At 41.9% G+C, this 15,548-nt stretch overlaps 1 protein-coding gene across 1 annotated transcript in view; it reads left to right on the top strand.

The window, feature by feature from the left end:
• The window catches only part of gpc4 (glypican 4), a 33,248-nt gene that overhangs the window by 1,403 nt on the left and 16,297 nt on the right, over positions 1 to 15,548 (top strand). The gene's annotated exons all lie outside the window — the stretch shown is intronic.

Below are 15,548 nucleotides of genomic sequence, written 5' to 3'. Positions count from 1 at the left end.
AAAAACTTCATAGTGCACCTTTAAGTTATTTATGTGAAAACTTAGCCTATAGAAAGGCCAACTTGCAGTGAAACTGTCAGTAAGGCCTACTAAATACAGGTTACGTTTGGTTACAGGACGACAGTCATCATTCAAACATGGTGCTTATTCAAGTGTTAAAAGTTACAGTACATTGTTAGGGGAAAGTAGCTGTGAAACATGTGGGGATGGACTCTTCATCTAAATGTGCTGCTGGCAACACTCCACTTAGCAGCTCCGGGTAAATATAGCCTTCATAGGAAATACTTGTAGGTTATTCATAACAATAAAGAGGTATAATCAACACACACGCTCTGCTCCCCACTGAAAGAAGCCAGGCCTGTGTTTATTTCCAGGCTTCCTTAACACAGTCTCCTGTGGCTGTGAACTGCAGGCTGCCCACAGTGGTTTAGTAAACACTCCTGTGCATTGGGAACAAGTCTCAGGGAGGTTTCTTTGTACTTTTGTGGGGACGGTGGGATTTGCTTGATGTATCACATGCTATGTTCGCACACGCCATTCTCCTACACCTCTGCAGGGCAGGATGCAACAAATGAAGACTGTCGAGTAGTAAATAGCCAACTTTATAGCAGTGCAGAGGTGAGAAGGCAAATCAATTTAGCTAATCATGAGTTAAAGCCAAGTGATGGAAAGATACATGTGGGGGGGGGGGGGGGGGGGGGTTACAGTGGAGGCTTGTGGGGAACAGAGGAGAGGGGGGTTGGGGTTTGAAATTCCACTGTGCCCCGCATACTTTAAATCCCTCCCTTCTCTCATTTCCTTTTCATTTTTTACGGTGGTTAAAATGAATATGCACACATCCAGTCAGGTTTGGTGGCCAGTTTTTCTGTTTTATATATCCCGTTATAAAAGTAGGTTATACATCCATGTCACTATCATGTTGGGGTTTTAGAAGTAATTTCCTTTATGCCAGTTCATCTCAGTGAAATTGTCTTTTTTTCTAACCTAAGGCTGAAAGCTCCAGACTAAATGACCATAATGTTCAACTTTGGCTAAGTGTTCAGGGCATTACTTGATCTGACCAGGTTAGTCAATTTGTCAGTGTCCTACTTATTTCTGATCTCCTTCATGAGTGTACTTTTCACTCTAAGAAGACGTAAAGACGGTCTATTTCTGTTGAAGCTACTCAGACTCATTTGATTTTGAATTGGTCTCCACTGTCAAAGAGGCAGAGAACACATTTTTTGTCCTGCATTTCACATGAACCTTTAGGTCCTTTTGTTTTCCGTGTGTATGTCTTTGTGATGCTAAATGTCATTGAGAGTACCCCAACATGTCTGCAATGGTCAGATGTGATTGTGCTGCATGGCTGGGTTTTGAAAGAGGGTCTGAATGAAGGCAGTTTATTGTGCAGGTTTATGTGCTATACAAACACGTGCCTTTTCCTTACAATGGATTCCTCGTGTATGTCTGGGCTTTAAGGGCCGACATCAATGAGCAGCTCTTTGTCTTTTAAAGAGACTCACATAATTGATCCAAAGAAAGCAACACGGTCTACTGTCATTGAATAGAGTTGGGGTCTCCAAAAAGCAAGAAACAGATAGAGAAGCCCAGCACTATTGAAATGTTTCATGATGCTCGGGAGAAATGGCTCCAGATGTGCAGTTTCTGAGTGTCAGTCAGTTACACGTTGTTAAATATAAACTCTCCGCTAACAATAAAAGAGTTTGTGTAAGTGATGTGCATTTCATGAAAATGTATATTCCAAAGTCAACATATGTGAACCTCATGGACGTAAAGTTGCTTTTCCCGTGTCGTATTAGCTGTATGAGGTTCACAAGCGCCTGCAACTTTAAATTTATCTCGATATCTCAGTTTTTCTGTGCTCGTCGGCATGTGATGTAAACATGCCCTGATTTAAAAAAAAGATGAAATTAGAAATGAGAGAGCCTGTGCTGTTGCTCCCAGAGTTTCCACTTTCCCAATGCTTTCCTTAGCTCTTTCTTCCCTCCAGGCCTCCGTGCCATTCACGTGACTGAAACCTATGAATTCAGGTTTTATTCTAAAAATATATTTATATATTGTGATTTACATTAGGACACTCTGACTTTAAATTATGGCATGAAATACACATGAATAAAGGGTTTGACACTTACCAAATTCAGATTAGTTTGAGTGAGAATAAAAGATAAAATGTGTTTAGTGCGTTTTTTTTAAATAATCAATAAATTAACTGTCAGTCCTTCTGTTATAAACTTAAAATGCATTTTTATTTAAAGAAAAGCTAAAAAAAAAAAAAATGTTTTTGCTGTCAATTGAAGCATGATCCATCTTTAAAAATGGAGAAATCGGAATGACCAGTCATTGCAATCGGGGCAATTCTACCAACTGCGCTGTGTTAAAATAAACCCTGACAGGTCACATCTCATGGTCGCATCATTTCCAGCATATTGAGATGTGCATCTTGTATTGTACAGTTCATGTCCCTTTATTCAGTCAGGGACTATCATGTCAGACAGATAGATCAGCCTTACATCTCGTCCGTGAGTCATCTGCATATTCACTATGGTGTAAAGATAAATTCAAAAACTGTTTATTGATCAATGAACTGGGCCTCCTCCTTCACCGGTGTGGAGACCTTTTACTTTATCACAGCTCTGACAGTTTATATTTTAATGTCAAAGTATGTAGACTAATGAAATATCATTTTCACCGGGCGAAGTTTGAACTCGCCCTCCTTTTTGATTGGATGTTCTTTGACAGCTGCATCTTTCTCCTGTTCTGAATCTCACAGCGCCGGATGTGGATGCCGGCATGAATGCTGTCTTCTTCTTTTGTTATTTAACGACGGATAGAAAACAGCAATCAGATTCACTACAGCCCCTCTCTGGTGGGGGTACTGCGGTGTAACCAACAGTATACAAATATTTTCAGATGATATAATAAAACACTAGTTTATGGAAAATGAACTGAATATTCAAAGATCACGACCCATCCTAGTCTGTGCTTAAGTTGAACTGACTGTGAGGTTTTAAATGGGTTACACTATTTATCACTGACAGTATGAGTTAAAAAAGTTACCATAAAAAAATAGTAAACTAGAATAGGTACTTTTACACTGACCAGATGTTGAAATGCTTGATATGTAGAGTAAAAGTTGCAATAAATAAATCTGTTCCCCTTAAGATTGTTGTCTTTGATCTGTATATTTTTATTTAAATAGTAGGCCAATTATAACTGTGCACAATCATGTTGCAAAGAGGACATGCTTTGGAAATGTACCGCACGTTTGCCAGCATGTTTATCTCCTTTGATATAGAAATCATAAACAGATTGGGGAAAATTGGAGAAGTAGGATTGGAAAACTTGATTTTCATAACCACAAACATCTTGTTGTTGTTGTCGTCGTGTGGAGATAAGACACTCACAGAAAGACTCAGCCGAAGCCAAACTTGAAAAAGAAATGCCGTTGATGTTTTAATGTAAAACTGAAATGGAATCCCTGATTGCTTTTGCATGGACGGAATAAAGTCCTGCAGAGGAAGAGCAGGCTCAGTTGGTAAATTCCTCGTTGATCCCATGGTATCAATCTTTTACCGCTCACATGGAAGCAGTTCAAGATCTCATTTCCAAGTTTCTTGTCTGCTTGAGGATGATTTGTTTAGGGCCTGTGGTTAGAACCATCACTCAAATGGGGAAATAAAAATCGCCCAAAGTCCTAATGTTGACAGCTGAATAATTTCAGTAATCACATGGAATATAAATGTTGGTTAAACTGTCTGAAACTCGCTGCTAATAGTGTTTATTTGTCCTAACAGTCACAGATAGTGTGGCATCTCCTAAGTACTTTTGCAGAGTTGCATCATGGTCATGCTTTATAAAAAGCAGAGTAGTCAATACTGACAAGATTGGTATCAGCCATGTCAAAGGCTTCCTATTTCAGGGCTGGACGGACGCGGTCCGTCCCTTTTTGCAACTCTTCAGGCCAAATCTGTTTTGGTTTACTCTGGCAGTCAGGCTTGATGTCATGCTACAGGTATGTGACAATAGCAGAGATCAAAGAGAAGAGGGTAGTTTTACCCCCTTCAGCATGAGGAGCATCCCCTGCTCATAATCAGTTCAATGCATTATGACTGAAACTCAAACGTGCATGACCTCAACTCGTTGGCCTCTGGGTGAGCTTGAGACACTCTGCAGTCTCACTCTGTGAGAGCGCCTTTACCACTTAGCTGATGGCTGCATGCCCTGCATCATTATGGTTTGGGAAATAACAGGTTGTGTTATTGCAATGACATTCAGCAGATAAGATAAGAGCAGGGAACTGGGGCACTCACAGTCTGCAGGAGCTGTTAAAGCTCAAAGTCCAAGACTCGAGTCGCCCTGCACAGTGGAACTGTGGCCTGGTATTTTAAACACCTGTAATAATTAACTAATAAACTGCCAGCCAAGTATCTTAATTTGCTTTTCAAGGTCAATCCCATAAAACTCAAACAGCCCTCTTTGTTTTATGTGAAACCCTGTGCAAGTCTAGCCTAAAGAATCACTGACGTGCTACACTTATTAAGACATTTAAACCCTTTGGTTTTTAGAAAAGTATAGAAAACAATCTCTGCATTATCAAAAGGCTACGGCAGCTGGCAGAAGTTATATAGGCAGTGCACTACTTTAGTGCCTTTTTTTTTTTTTTAAATCTCTGTAGAAATGTATTACAGATTTATCTAAGTTGTATGGATAAAGTACACAAATTCTCAGGCTTACGCCTTTGTAACGGAATATTTGATGCCTAGTTGAAACCTGCCTTCACATGTGTATGGACAGCTGCTATAAGCTCGTTGATTGATGAGTGTTGGTGTGAAACAGTCTCTGAGTTGTCATGATCTCAGGGAAACTCAACTTGATCACTAGGTGTGGTTGTAAATTGCAGATTCAGGCCATGAAGAATGAACAGTTAACCTACTAAGATAATGTTTTGATTGCAGCACGTGTTATGTTAGTAAGACAAAACAACAAACAGTGAGCGCGCACCTCGGCTGAACGGATCACGGATCACCTGTGAACCACTGCACCAACCGTTCCAGCTTTAGGTTAGCTAGGCTGGGTTTTGGCAACTGGAGCTTTGAAACACATCTTTTTTTCACCTGGTTTTACGTTGCATATATTGACTTACTGTCAGTCACCCTCGTCCCTCACTAAACTTCCCTCTGAGTGTGAAACACAGATTACCCCGGCCCTCGGTAGGAACGCGAGCACAGCAGAGAAGAGACATTTGTCAGGACAGCGTAACACATAACAGATGCCCAGGCTTTTTGTAAATAAAGGAGAGCACGTAAATTACAGTGCATTTCATAAATTACTTTTCCCTTTCCTTTAGAGGGGAGGGAGGTCGCTGCCAGGTGTGGATTGATAAAACAGATTGAGGTGTGCCATTAAGGAAACAAAGTCCAATAAACAGGCGTTGTTACAACCAACAGTAAAGTACAACATGAAGTCTGAGTCATTGTAGTGAAAAGGAGTACTCACGGTGCATAAAAACTACACTTTAGATTACATTAAGATGAGCAGGCACAATAATCATTGATCACATTCCTGTGAGATGGGATATTCTTCTGTGTGTCCTCATCTGAAACATATTAAACACTGTTTCTGTGTTTGGGCATGCCAGTATAATAAGCTGTTTCTGAAATAGCAGAAGCAGGATCATCTCAGCCTTCATAGCTCCTGAAGCCTTTGTTTGCTTTTGTCCTTCAACAGGTGAGATGAGGATGGGGAGGTAGGGCTCCTCGAAATGATGCCCCTAAAGATCGTGCCCCTAAAGATCAAAAACTTGAGGGGCACTATGTGTGTCATGATGTTTAATTTATGTAGAACTTTGGCAGGTTACAGTCTCCAGTTAAAGTCCAACACTGATTCAAACAGGGAATCAATACTAACAAGCATGTGTTATCTAACATCAGGCACTTTAAGCTACAAGCTGCACTAGAACAATGCTGGTTGTATATCTGGATCATTATTTGTGTGATAGTTTGCTTCACTGTACTTTAGGAGGAGAACGGCTGTCAGCTGGAGTATCCGTGGAGATCCGTTAAAGGCAGTGATAATGTGATGGTTCCTGTTGCTTTCTGTATAGGTATCATGAGGTTGAGGTCTTATAAACCCAGGGGGACTGGCCTTGTTGCTGTGACTTGCAGAGTCCAGATGGAGCTAGACGAGGTAGGACAGCTACATGAGCCTGTCAGCTCCTCCGTATCTCACCACTGTAATCAGCTCCCTGCAATCCCAGTGTAGCAGCAATGCGATCATGGGCTCTCTTGAGCCATTCAACATTATGCACTTCTGGTCTGGTTGCTCACACATGCACCTCACAGCGAGAGACATGGTAAAGGGGGATTGGGGGAGTCTCCTGAGGCAAGACATGATATAAATGTGGAAGTGGCGGAAGAAGAGAGAGTACACTATATGCTATAATTAGACTATTTGTATTTAAATCAATGCTAAAGATCAACAAATAAACAATATCAACAAAAGAGAAGAACAAACATGGCGAACAGAAAACAAAATGCCGCAGTTTAATATCGTGCACAGAGATCGTAGCGGTCGCATGCAGACAGTCAGTTGTCGTGCACCCCATCCCACTCACTCAAAGTTAATTCTTCTGATACTATCCTGTTGTGTTCTCAAATCAACTCTCTCAGACTTTTAGTGGAGAAAATTACTCGGGGGGCAGGATAAAGTCCCGGGTAAAAGTTTGTCTGTTTGCATTCACACATGCAACTCACACTGAAACCGTCAGGAGTTTAGTACAAGTGTGAACAAGGCTTTGAAGTCCCGTTCTGCTCTGCAGCAACATCTGCTGTGTCACATGAGGCTTATCACATAATGTAGGCTGCACATTGAAAGACTTCTTGAATGGTTACATCACTGCTTTTTTTTTTTTGGTTTCTGGACATCATGCAGTAATTTCATCTTTCTGCATCCTTTTATCTGCTCCTCCCCTTCCTAAAAATTGCTAAGTGAGCGGCAGATCAGTGGGGGGTGGATGCTCTGTGTGGGAACAATTGAGCACCCCCTTGGCCGGCCTGCCTGCCCCTCCTCATCACATTCCACGCCAGACCACCAAGACCCGCACAGGGAGCCCTGGAGCTGGGAACACATGGCAACAAAGAGCGCTGAAGGGACTGGCTGAGGCACACAGAGAAAGAGAGGGGGGATTTGACTGACAGGAAAGAGTTTTGTACCAGAGCTAGTCAAAGTGTGTGTGTGTGTGACACATGCTTAGAGAAACTGGGGAGGTAACTGCAAGCATAGAAGCACTGTGACTCATCATTGCTCAGTCATGCAGGCATGTTCATACAGCCTGCTCCTTCCAGTAACCCTTGTATGTATACATGTCTGTCGAACACAAGACAAGGTTTGAACACAGCGTTTGATATCTTGGGGGTAGATCTGTATGGGTCATTGTCTGATGCAAACTGTGAGAAATCCTGATCTGGCTTTGTGGTTTTCCATACTGTGATTTAAGGGAAAAGACCCCCTGAAACTCCTTGTTAACACATGCTGTTTGAGTGTTGTTAAAATGTCTCTCTCGACTGACATGTCGGTTCATTTTGTTCCTGCTCCCAAGCAGCTCTTCTGCACGGCTGTGTTTCATTCCTAATATTCACTTTCTTCATTTTCCCTTGGTGACTCCCTCTCTGCCTCTCTCAGTCAGTAGTGGTATTGCTGATATAACTCTTCTATTTGCTAGTTTTTCGGTATGTGAAAAGCTGATTTGCTAATACATTTCCCATCTCCCTCCTCAACGGCTCTTCACCGTATGTCAGCTGAAGTCCATTTTTGCAGTCCGGGCTTTGTGTTGAATTGTTTTGTTCTTCAGATATTTGAGCCTCTGTGTGTCTCCTTTGTGTTAATAATGGTGGTGCTAGTGTCACTCCGCCAGCTGTGAGGAGTGTGGCAAAGCACCGCAGGCTCTGATCCCAAACTGCAGGGTGTAGGGTGAACCCCGTACTGAAGTCGTCTCATCATGTAGCTGCCAGTGTGGTTATGGTGAAGGTGTAACTCAACCAAGGTTAATTGATTTCCAATGAAGCGACAGTGAGCTTGATGTCTGCGATGATAGTCAAGATCATCGTTAGGATTTCTGCAACTCGCCAGAGGCCAATGTGGTTAAGGATAGCGGTGAGCGAGCCGAGCCAGGGACTTGCCTGGGTGTTTGGACTGAAACCCCAGTGCTGGGTGCTGGCCAGATGAGCTGTAATCCCTGCTAATTACTCCCAAGGCCTACATCAAGTCTCCCACTGTTGAGGGAGTCACTCACACTTAGCTCACTTTTCCAAACTTCACTTAGATTTCCTAATATTTATTTAATCCCTCTGTGTGCTGTTCACTCTTGTATTTTTTTTCTCATATCAATTATATTGTTTAAGATCAAACCACTTGGTTTTTTTTCTTGGCTTTCTGTCAAACAAGAGAAAACAGACAAGTCTTTGGCTGCTTCACACAGCTCTGTGAATTTGACTGACAACTAGATGCCATGTGTTCAAAGAAGGTCATGAAGAGTAAAATTTATAACGTGAAGAAAACAATGCCAGATGTCCTGCTGGCTGATAAGCAAGGGAGGGAAAGAAAACACATGAAAGGATCAAATACTTGGTCAAATGATGGCTTCAAACCCACAAATCATCGGGGCAGTGTGTTTTCAGGGTGTTTTTTGCTGGCAGAAAGACGAGTTGTTATGTTGGAATGTGAGGTTTGAAATATTGCACATCATAAGAAACGGCAAGTAGCTTTGATTCATGAGCATATTTACTACATTTTATCATAACAGACTGAGCCATCCATGACGGAGGCTCTTTAAACCATATACCATGCCGTTAAGACTTAGGAGTCCCTTTGTCAGCCGGCAACGAGTGCTTCTCTTCCCACCGCCTCAGTCGGTGTCCAGTTTCGTAAGACCCGACAGGTATATCAGAATCTTTGTTGCCCTTTTGTAGCTTTGAGCTTCCAGAAACCTGATCATGTACCTGACCTCATTCTGCTTGGGGGGCTTTGCCGGGCCCCGTCCTGCCTCAACATCTGGTGGACTTGAGCTTTTTTTAGGTGTCTGTTATAAACATTGTCAAAGTGCTCCCTGTCCTCGGGAGGGGGTTTGTGCTTGTATTGGCAGCAATGTAATTAATGATTAGTTAATTATTGTGAAGTCGGAGGAGAGGATGAGGTGATTTATGTGAAAAGGCAAACGTATATGTATACACAGCCACAAAGACTGTTTAAGTAGAAAGCCTCTTTACATTTTGTAGTAGGAGGCCCTTGAGCAACATGTGTGAAGCACATCTTAAAGCAGGTCTATTTGTAAGCTATCCAGTAGTCCATTTCTCCGACAGCACAACAGGGTTTGCACAGGGTCCCCTGGAAAAGCACTTGTCCTTAAGTAAAGAGTGTTTTTCATCTCCTCTTTTAAAGTCTGTGTTCATTTGTGTGCCACGAGTCAGTGGAAAGACACAGGGCTGAAGAAGAGGGACAAGTCAGGAAGGTCTCGAGTGCTTCCTTGTTTTCTCCTCCTCGTCGTCTCTTCCCTTGTGATAATCACGCTGTGCTGTAACTTGTTCTCTCTGTCTGAAAAACCTCTGCCTGTCTCTGCGAATCTCAAACATAACAGTCTCGCGTTCTTTCACTAACTCGCATTTCCTTGCTCTCTCTCGCGCTCTCTCTCTCTCTCTCTCTGTCAATTCAATTGAATTAGCTTTATTGGCATGAATGTGTAGATATATTGCCAAAGCATATAATAACAAAGAATACAATAATAATGAAAAGTGATAATTAACAATTAAATATTTAAATCTCAAATTTTGTACCAAACAAAAAGAAATTAGTGAAAAAAAAGTGAAATTGTTTTATAGTGTTTGTATGAGTTTAACACAAGTGTTATGTGTGTTTGTGCATTTGCGTGTATGTGTCTCTCTCTCACACACTTACACTCACACTCACGCTCACACTCACACTCACACACTCACGCTCACACTCACACACTCACACTCACGCTCACACTCACACACTCACACACACACACTCACGCTCACACACTCACACTCACACTCACACTCACACTCACACTCACACACTCACACACACACAGGATGTATCCGTAGTATAAGCACTAGATCAAACACAGAAACTCTGCGGCACATCAAAAGGCACAACAACCTTTAAAAGAAGCTGTGGACAGTTTGAAAGATAAGACGAGTTGTTAATGTGACGTATGGCCCAGCCTCTCTATGATAGATGTAGTCATTGTTGAAAAAAGACTTCCAGCAGACAAAATAAATATTTTCTCATTACTGTGTTTTATGCTGTTTGTCTTTCATGCATTTGAAAAAGGCATTGATGTAAAAATGGTTTATGATGGGTTAATGTTGGGTCTTTGTAGATAATATAACAGTCTTTTACCTGCTCTTTTGTACAGTGTCTTGAGGTAACGTTTGCTATTGGCTCTATAAAGATTGATCGATGTGGAGCACACAGTGAAAGATGTTCAGATTCACACAATCTCGCTTCTTTCTGAAGTTTGAATTGTGGACCATGTTATCATAAAAAATACATTCAGCGTCTGTTTTCACAGCACGTTTCAACTTTATCATCTTCTTTCAGCGTCTGTTTGGGTTCTTCTTGACTTATTGAACACAGAATAAAAAAACGCTTAGCACACTGTGTTTTTACAAAAGTACAACATAACTGTAATATGAAAAGCTGCTTCATTGTAATAACTATATTTATACTTGTTACCAAACTAACAGTGAAGCCTGTTAAAGGACTACTGTTTAACTCGGTCACACGTGTGACCCGAGGCGTCAGGGTCTGATCTGAATGGAGCATCCTGAGCTGCTGTTTGCTCTCATGCGAGACAGAGGACATTTTTCTACAGAGGTAGTTAAGGTGGCAGCCGCCTTGACTAAAGCGCCGCGGGAAACACGGGTGTTTGGTGTGAAAATATCCGCTATATGGCCAAAAAACATCTACTAAAAGATACAAATTACAAAAAAAAAATGTTATTTAATCAATAACATTCAAAAGCCAACTGATTTGATTAATGATGTCATCTGAATTTCTCTTTTGGGTTAAAATGCAACATGTAAACTTGTCTTTAAAAGTTCTGTTTGAGGGTTCACATGCACAGATGAGGCAGAGCAACTTCAGTAAAATACTTGTGGCTGGGTGGCACATACCTGGGGCCAACCAGACACTCTGTAGGAAGTAAACGAGGGGGAGGGTGTGAACAAGGGGCGCGTCGGAGTACGTCAAAGCGAAAATCTTGATTTTCCACAAACACGATTTATTGATCAAATAGTTACATCGCCCAGTCCTAACTTTTTTTTGAATGCAAGAGATCTCCCATGAAGTGCGTCCGTCATCTTTTGAAATCAGCCGCAGTAATGTGGCTTCTGACTTGTTGAATGTACTCGGGGAAGTGCAGGAGCAAGTTGAAACCCCGACAAAGCAGTGACCTGGGAAGTAGTGTAGGCAGGGAGCTTTTGTGTCGGGAGACAAAGCCGGAGATGCAGGGCAAGGACAGGAGAGGGAAACAGACAGAGCGAGAGGCCGGGCAATGTTGTGGAATCTCTCCAGGGGCTTCTGGGTAAATGTTCATGGATGACAGCGTTTTGGAATGTTCTCAAATGGAGAGTTTTAATTGGCCAGAGGCCCCGACTGGTTTAGTAATCAGTAATGGACTCTGGTGGCTGAAGGCTCAGATTTATAGATCCCTGTGTAAGCTGTGTGCTTTTTGAAAAATACGTCACATTACGCAGATAATGTAGGAGATTTAGAGTAGTTAAAATGGAATCAGACGATTTACCTCTCTGACTGAGAAACCGTCTGTTTTCAAAGTTGTTGTTTTGACAGTTTAGTGCAAAAAGCAGTTTAGAAAACTTGTTGTGTAGCAGCGGACAAGCCTTTCTTTCTCATTGTAGTCACGATGTGACAATAAAATGCTGGTATTTTTTACAGCTAAGCTTTGAAAGATATGTTAATTCCTTTAATTTGAGGAGAAATCAATTTATTGAGAGATTGTCGCGTGGCCTGTGGCTGACTTCTAGATAGCTGAAAATACTCAGTCCAGTCTGAGTCTGTACAAACCACCACTTCCTGCTTTATAAAAGGATGGAGAGCATTGTTCTTAGTGCAGTAAATCTCTCATGTCACAAGCACTGCTGGTGTTTCCCGAGCTCACCACCACTGAGAGGCTTCCTCCCAGTAGTAGATCCTTAAATTTATGGATGTAGCTGGTGCCCTATGTGACTGTTGTGTTGTAATCCCAACACAGTTATATAAGAGCTGTCCTCAGTTCTGCCTTCTCATGTGAGAAATGGCTGCCTTAAGTGGACAAAATGCTAAGTGTTTGGCCGCAGATCCACAAATGTGTTGAATATACTAAAGTTTAGCACCTGGCATCTATTATGGAGTTAGACAGTTAGCAGTCCAAACACTTTCTGAAAGTGAGCCGTCCTTAATACCTCAAAGATTTGGGAATGTGACTGGCGGTGCTCAAATGAATATTTTCAACAAATTAATCATGAATGGCATTTTATGGGTTGAACATTTCTCAACACACCAAGCTTAAATCAGTCCTAAACTTTGCAACACCAGAGCTGACTTATATTCCTATAACTTTGTCATACGTTCATGTAATGAAGAATGGTATCGCTCCTTCAAATCAATCTCACACTTTTATGTTCTCTCTGTCTGCACACAGCCAACCTCCTCAGAACCTCGCTGATTTTCTGTTTTTGTACATTTTTCCAATAATTCAGTTGGTGGAAAAAGTCATTGAGGTTAAGTTTCATAATAACAAAATTCAGCCGTTCTATCTTTCCTTCAGTATGCAAAATCAGTTATTGTTGGACTCACTACGCAGCACTCAAGTGAAACCCATTAGAGCTGAGAAATGAACACTGTTTGGCATCGCTTTCCCAGCATTTTTACAACACTTAAGTCACATTTAGAGACCCCTGCCAGCATATCCAGGCTCTTTTAGATTTTCCTCATGAACTGAGAGCTGAAAAGCATTATTAGCATGACCAAAGCTATTTATGAACATGGAGCTGAATCCCAAATCAAAGTATGATAGGCCTCTGAATATGTATTTGGTGTGTCAAATGTGTGTATCTTTGTGATTCAAGACACATTTCAGATTCTGTCTGACAATCAGATAATAAAGATCAACCAATCAATCAATAAACTCTAATCACTCTTTCTGTCCAAGAGGATGCAGTGCAGAAACAGAGTAGCTGGATATCTCACCCTGCTCTGACATTACCTCCATATGAATACTTAATCATGGTTTCCATTACAGCATACGGTCTGTGAACATTTTCTCCTTTTGACGTACTTCTGCGCCAGCTCACAGTACATCCATTTATGTAGGACATTAGTGTGGAGGTACATTAATGTGGGCCGCATTAGGTTTTGAAATTCCTTTAAAATATTTCTAAGCTTTGAATGTTATGCATGCAGTTTGGCTCTTTCCATGTTTTCATATCGGAGAGCTATCTTTTCCTCGTAGTGTAACTTTAAACTTGTTTTGACTCGGCACAACTTTATCACATATTTTTTACTAATGATCTCACCAGTTGAAATACCCAATATTTAAACATTTGCAGAAAAGTCATGACACGATTGTTTTGTACAACCCTAATATGACAAAAATGTTTTTCGTTTTTTTTTAATTTTTTCTAGACTCATTTGAGGTTTTCAAGCCTTTGTTGTAGAGACAGGACAGTGGATAGTGTCAGGTAAAAAGAGAGAGTGGGAAAGGAGCCCCAGGTCAGACTCATCCCAGGCCGCCCCCTTTGAGGTCTACAGCCTCTGTAGTACATGGGGCACACAAACCAACAGCGAGGCCGCCGTTGCCTAGAAAACAGACCAAAGCCAAGCGTTTATTAGCTTTACTTTCAAGTGACAGATGTATCCATTTACTCATGGATGATCAATGTATCATAATTGTTTTCACATGAGTAACATGTGAAGGTGTTTTTTTTTTAAATCCAGATATACAAACCACAACTGGGAGAGATCTCATACAAATAAGCAGTGATTCGACAACATCTTGTTCCAATATAATGATTTAAGAAGGGGGCACCTCAAAAAGCAATTGCGATCATTTTAGCAATCAAAAATATTCCGCTGCCTTGTAATCAATCCTTGCATTTGATCTTCACACCATGCTCCTTCTCTTCACATGTTTGAGACAGCTAACATGTTTTCAGGCCTTTTACGTCTTGTATGTGAAACTTCACACCTTAAGAGGCAACATCATACACTTCTTTAAAGACAACATGTTCAGCTCATGTGATTGTGTACGGCAGGGTGGGATGCAGGACAGAAAGTTATCCAACAAATGGCACCAATCCTTTAACCCCCCCTTGCCCCTCCAGGCTAATTACACCCTAGACAGAAGTGAGGAGCGAGAGGAGAATGTTATGGCTGTAGGGCGTGCAAATTTACAACAGCCTGCCTGTGTGAGTAATACTCACCAGACTGGCAGGACTTTCCTTTACATGTTACAGCAGGGAGCATAATATGCCAATTACCAGGCAACCTTTTGTATTCACAATTGGTGTTCTGCGTTTTTCACACTACGAAGTTTGGCCAGGGCTCGACTTTAAATGCTGGACTTTTGGAAGATCAATCACACCAACTTGGAGTATGTTCACACATTTTTCATGGTTTGAAATTAAACAGCCTCTGTGTTCATTGTCTCCAATGACCTGCATTCCAATGGGATTGAATTAGTATGCACACAGACTATAAGCAGCACACGGTCTATCATTTATTTATTTACCAATGTTGATGTTCTGAGTAAAAGCACAGAGGTTTAGTTCAGTCTCAGGCCACCAGGCTCCAATTAGTGACAGACGTCTGTGATGTTCGTGACATGCAGTACCCCATGGTCTCCCTCACGCCGCCCTCAGAAGTGTTAGTGATGTCTTCAGTTCAGAAGGGTACAGAAATAATCCTGGAGAAACTTTTATGTTTAAGATTGGCGTATACGAGTGTTTAAGTGTTCTATTTATGTTTTGCATGCGTCTGCGACTTCTATAGCCCTTAATTGCTTGTGTGTATTAGGGGGGAGCTTGAATGTGTGTTGGTGGTTGTATTATTGGAGTGATTGGAGTATGGTGGTGGGAGGAGTGAGTTACTGTGTGTGGTGGTGGATGTGCTGGCTGGCGGACGGGAGGGGCGGGGGGTCAGAGGACAGGACCTTTCTCAGAGGAGTGGCTGTTAACCCCTGACCTTGCTGGCTAAGCCTGCAGGGTGGTTGCAGTCGAGGCAGAGTTGGGGGCACCCTGAGGTCTGTCTGGTTCAGGGACACATGATGGCAAGAGGAGGGGGCGGTGAGGTGTCTAATCTGGTTTTTCTCTATCAGGCGTTTTCACCTCCCCCACCGTCCTTCCTCCGAGAACAGAGTTTGAGAGGCAGGACAATGTCAAAGGGAAGTGACTTATTTTATGAGCCATTTAAAGGAGATGGGGGTCTCTCCACAAAGGACAGGCAGAGAAGCAGGAGAGGACTGATGA

The sequence above is a fragment of the Labrus mixtus genome, chromosome 10 (genome assembly GCF_963584025.1).
Source record: "Labrus mixtus chromosome 10, fLabMix1.1, whole genome shotgun sequence".
Lineage (NCBI taxonomy): Eukaryota > Metazoa > Chordata > Actinopteri > Labriformes > Labridae > Labrus > Labrus mixtus.
The sequence above is the reverse complement of the archived record's forward strand: the minus strand, read 5'-3'. Positions and strand labels throughout refer to the sequence as shown.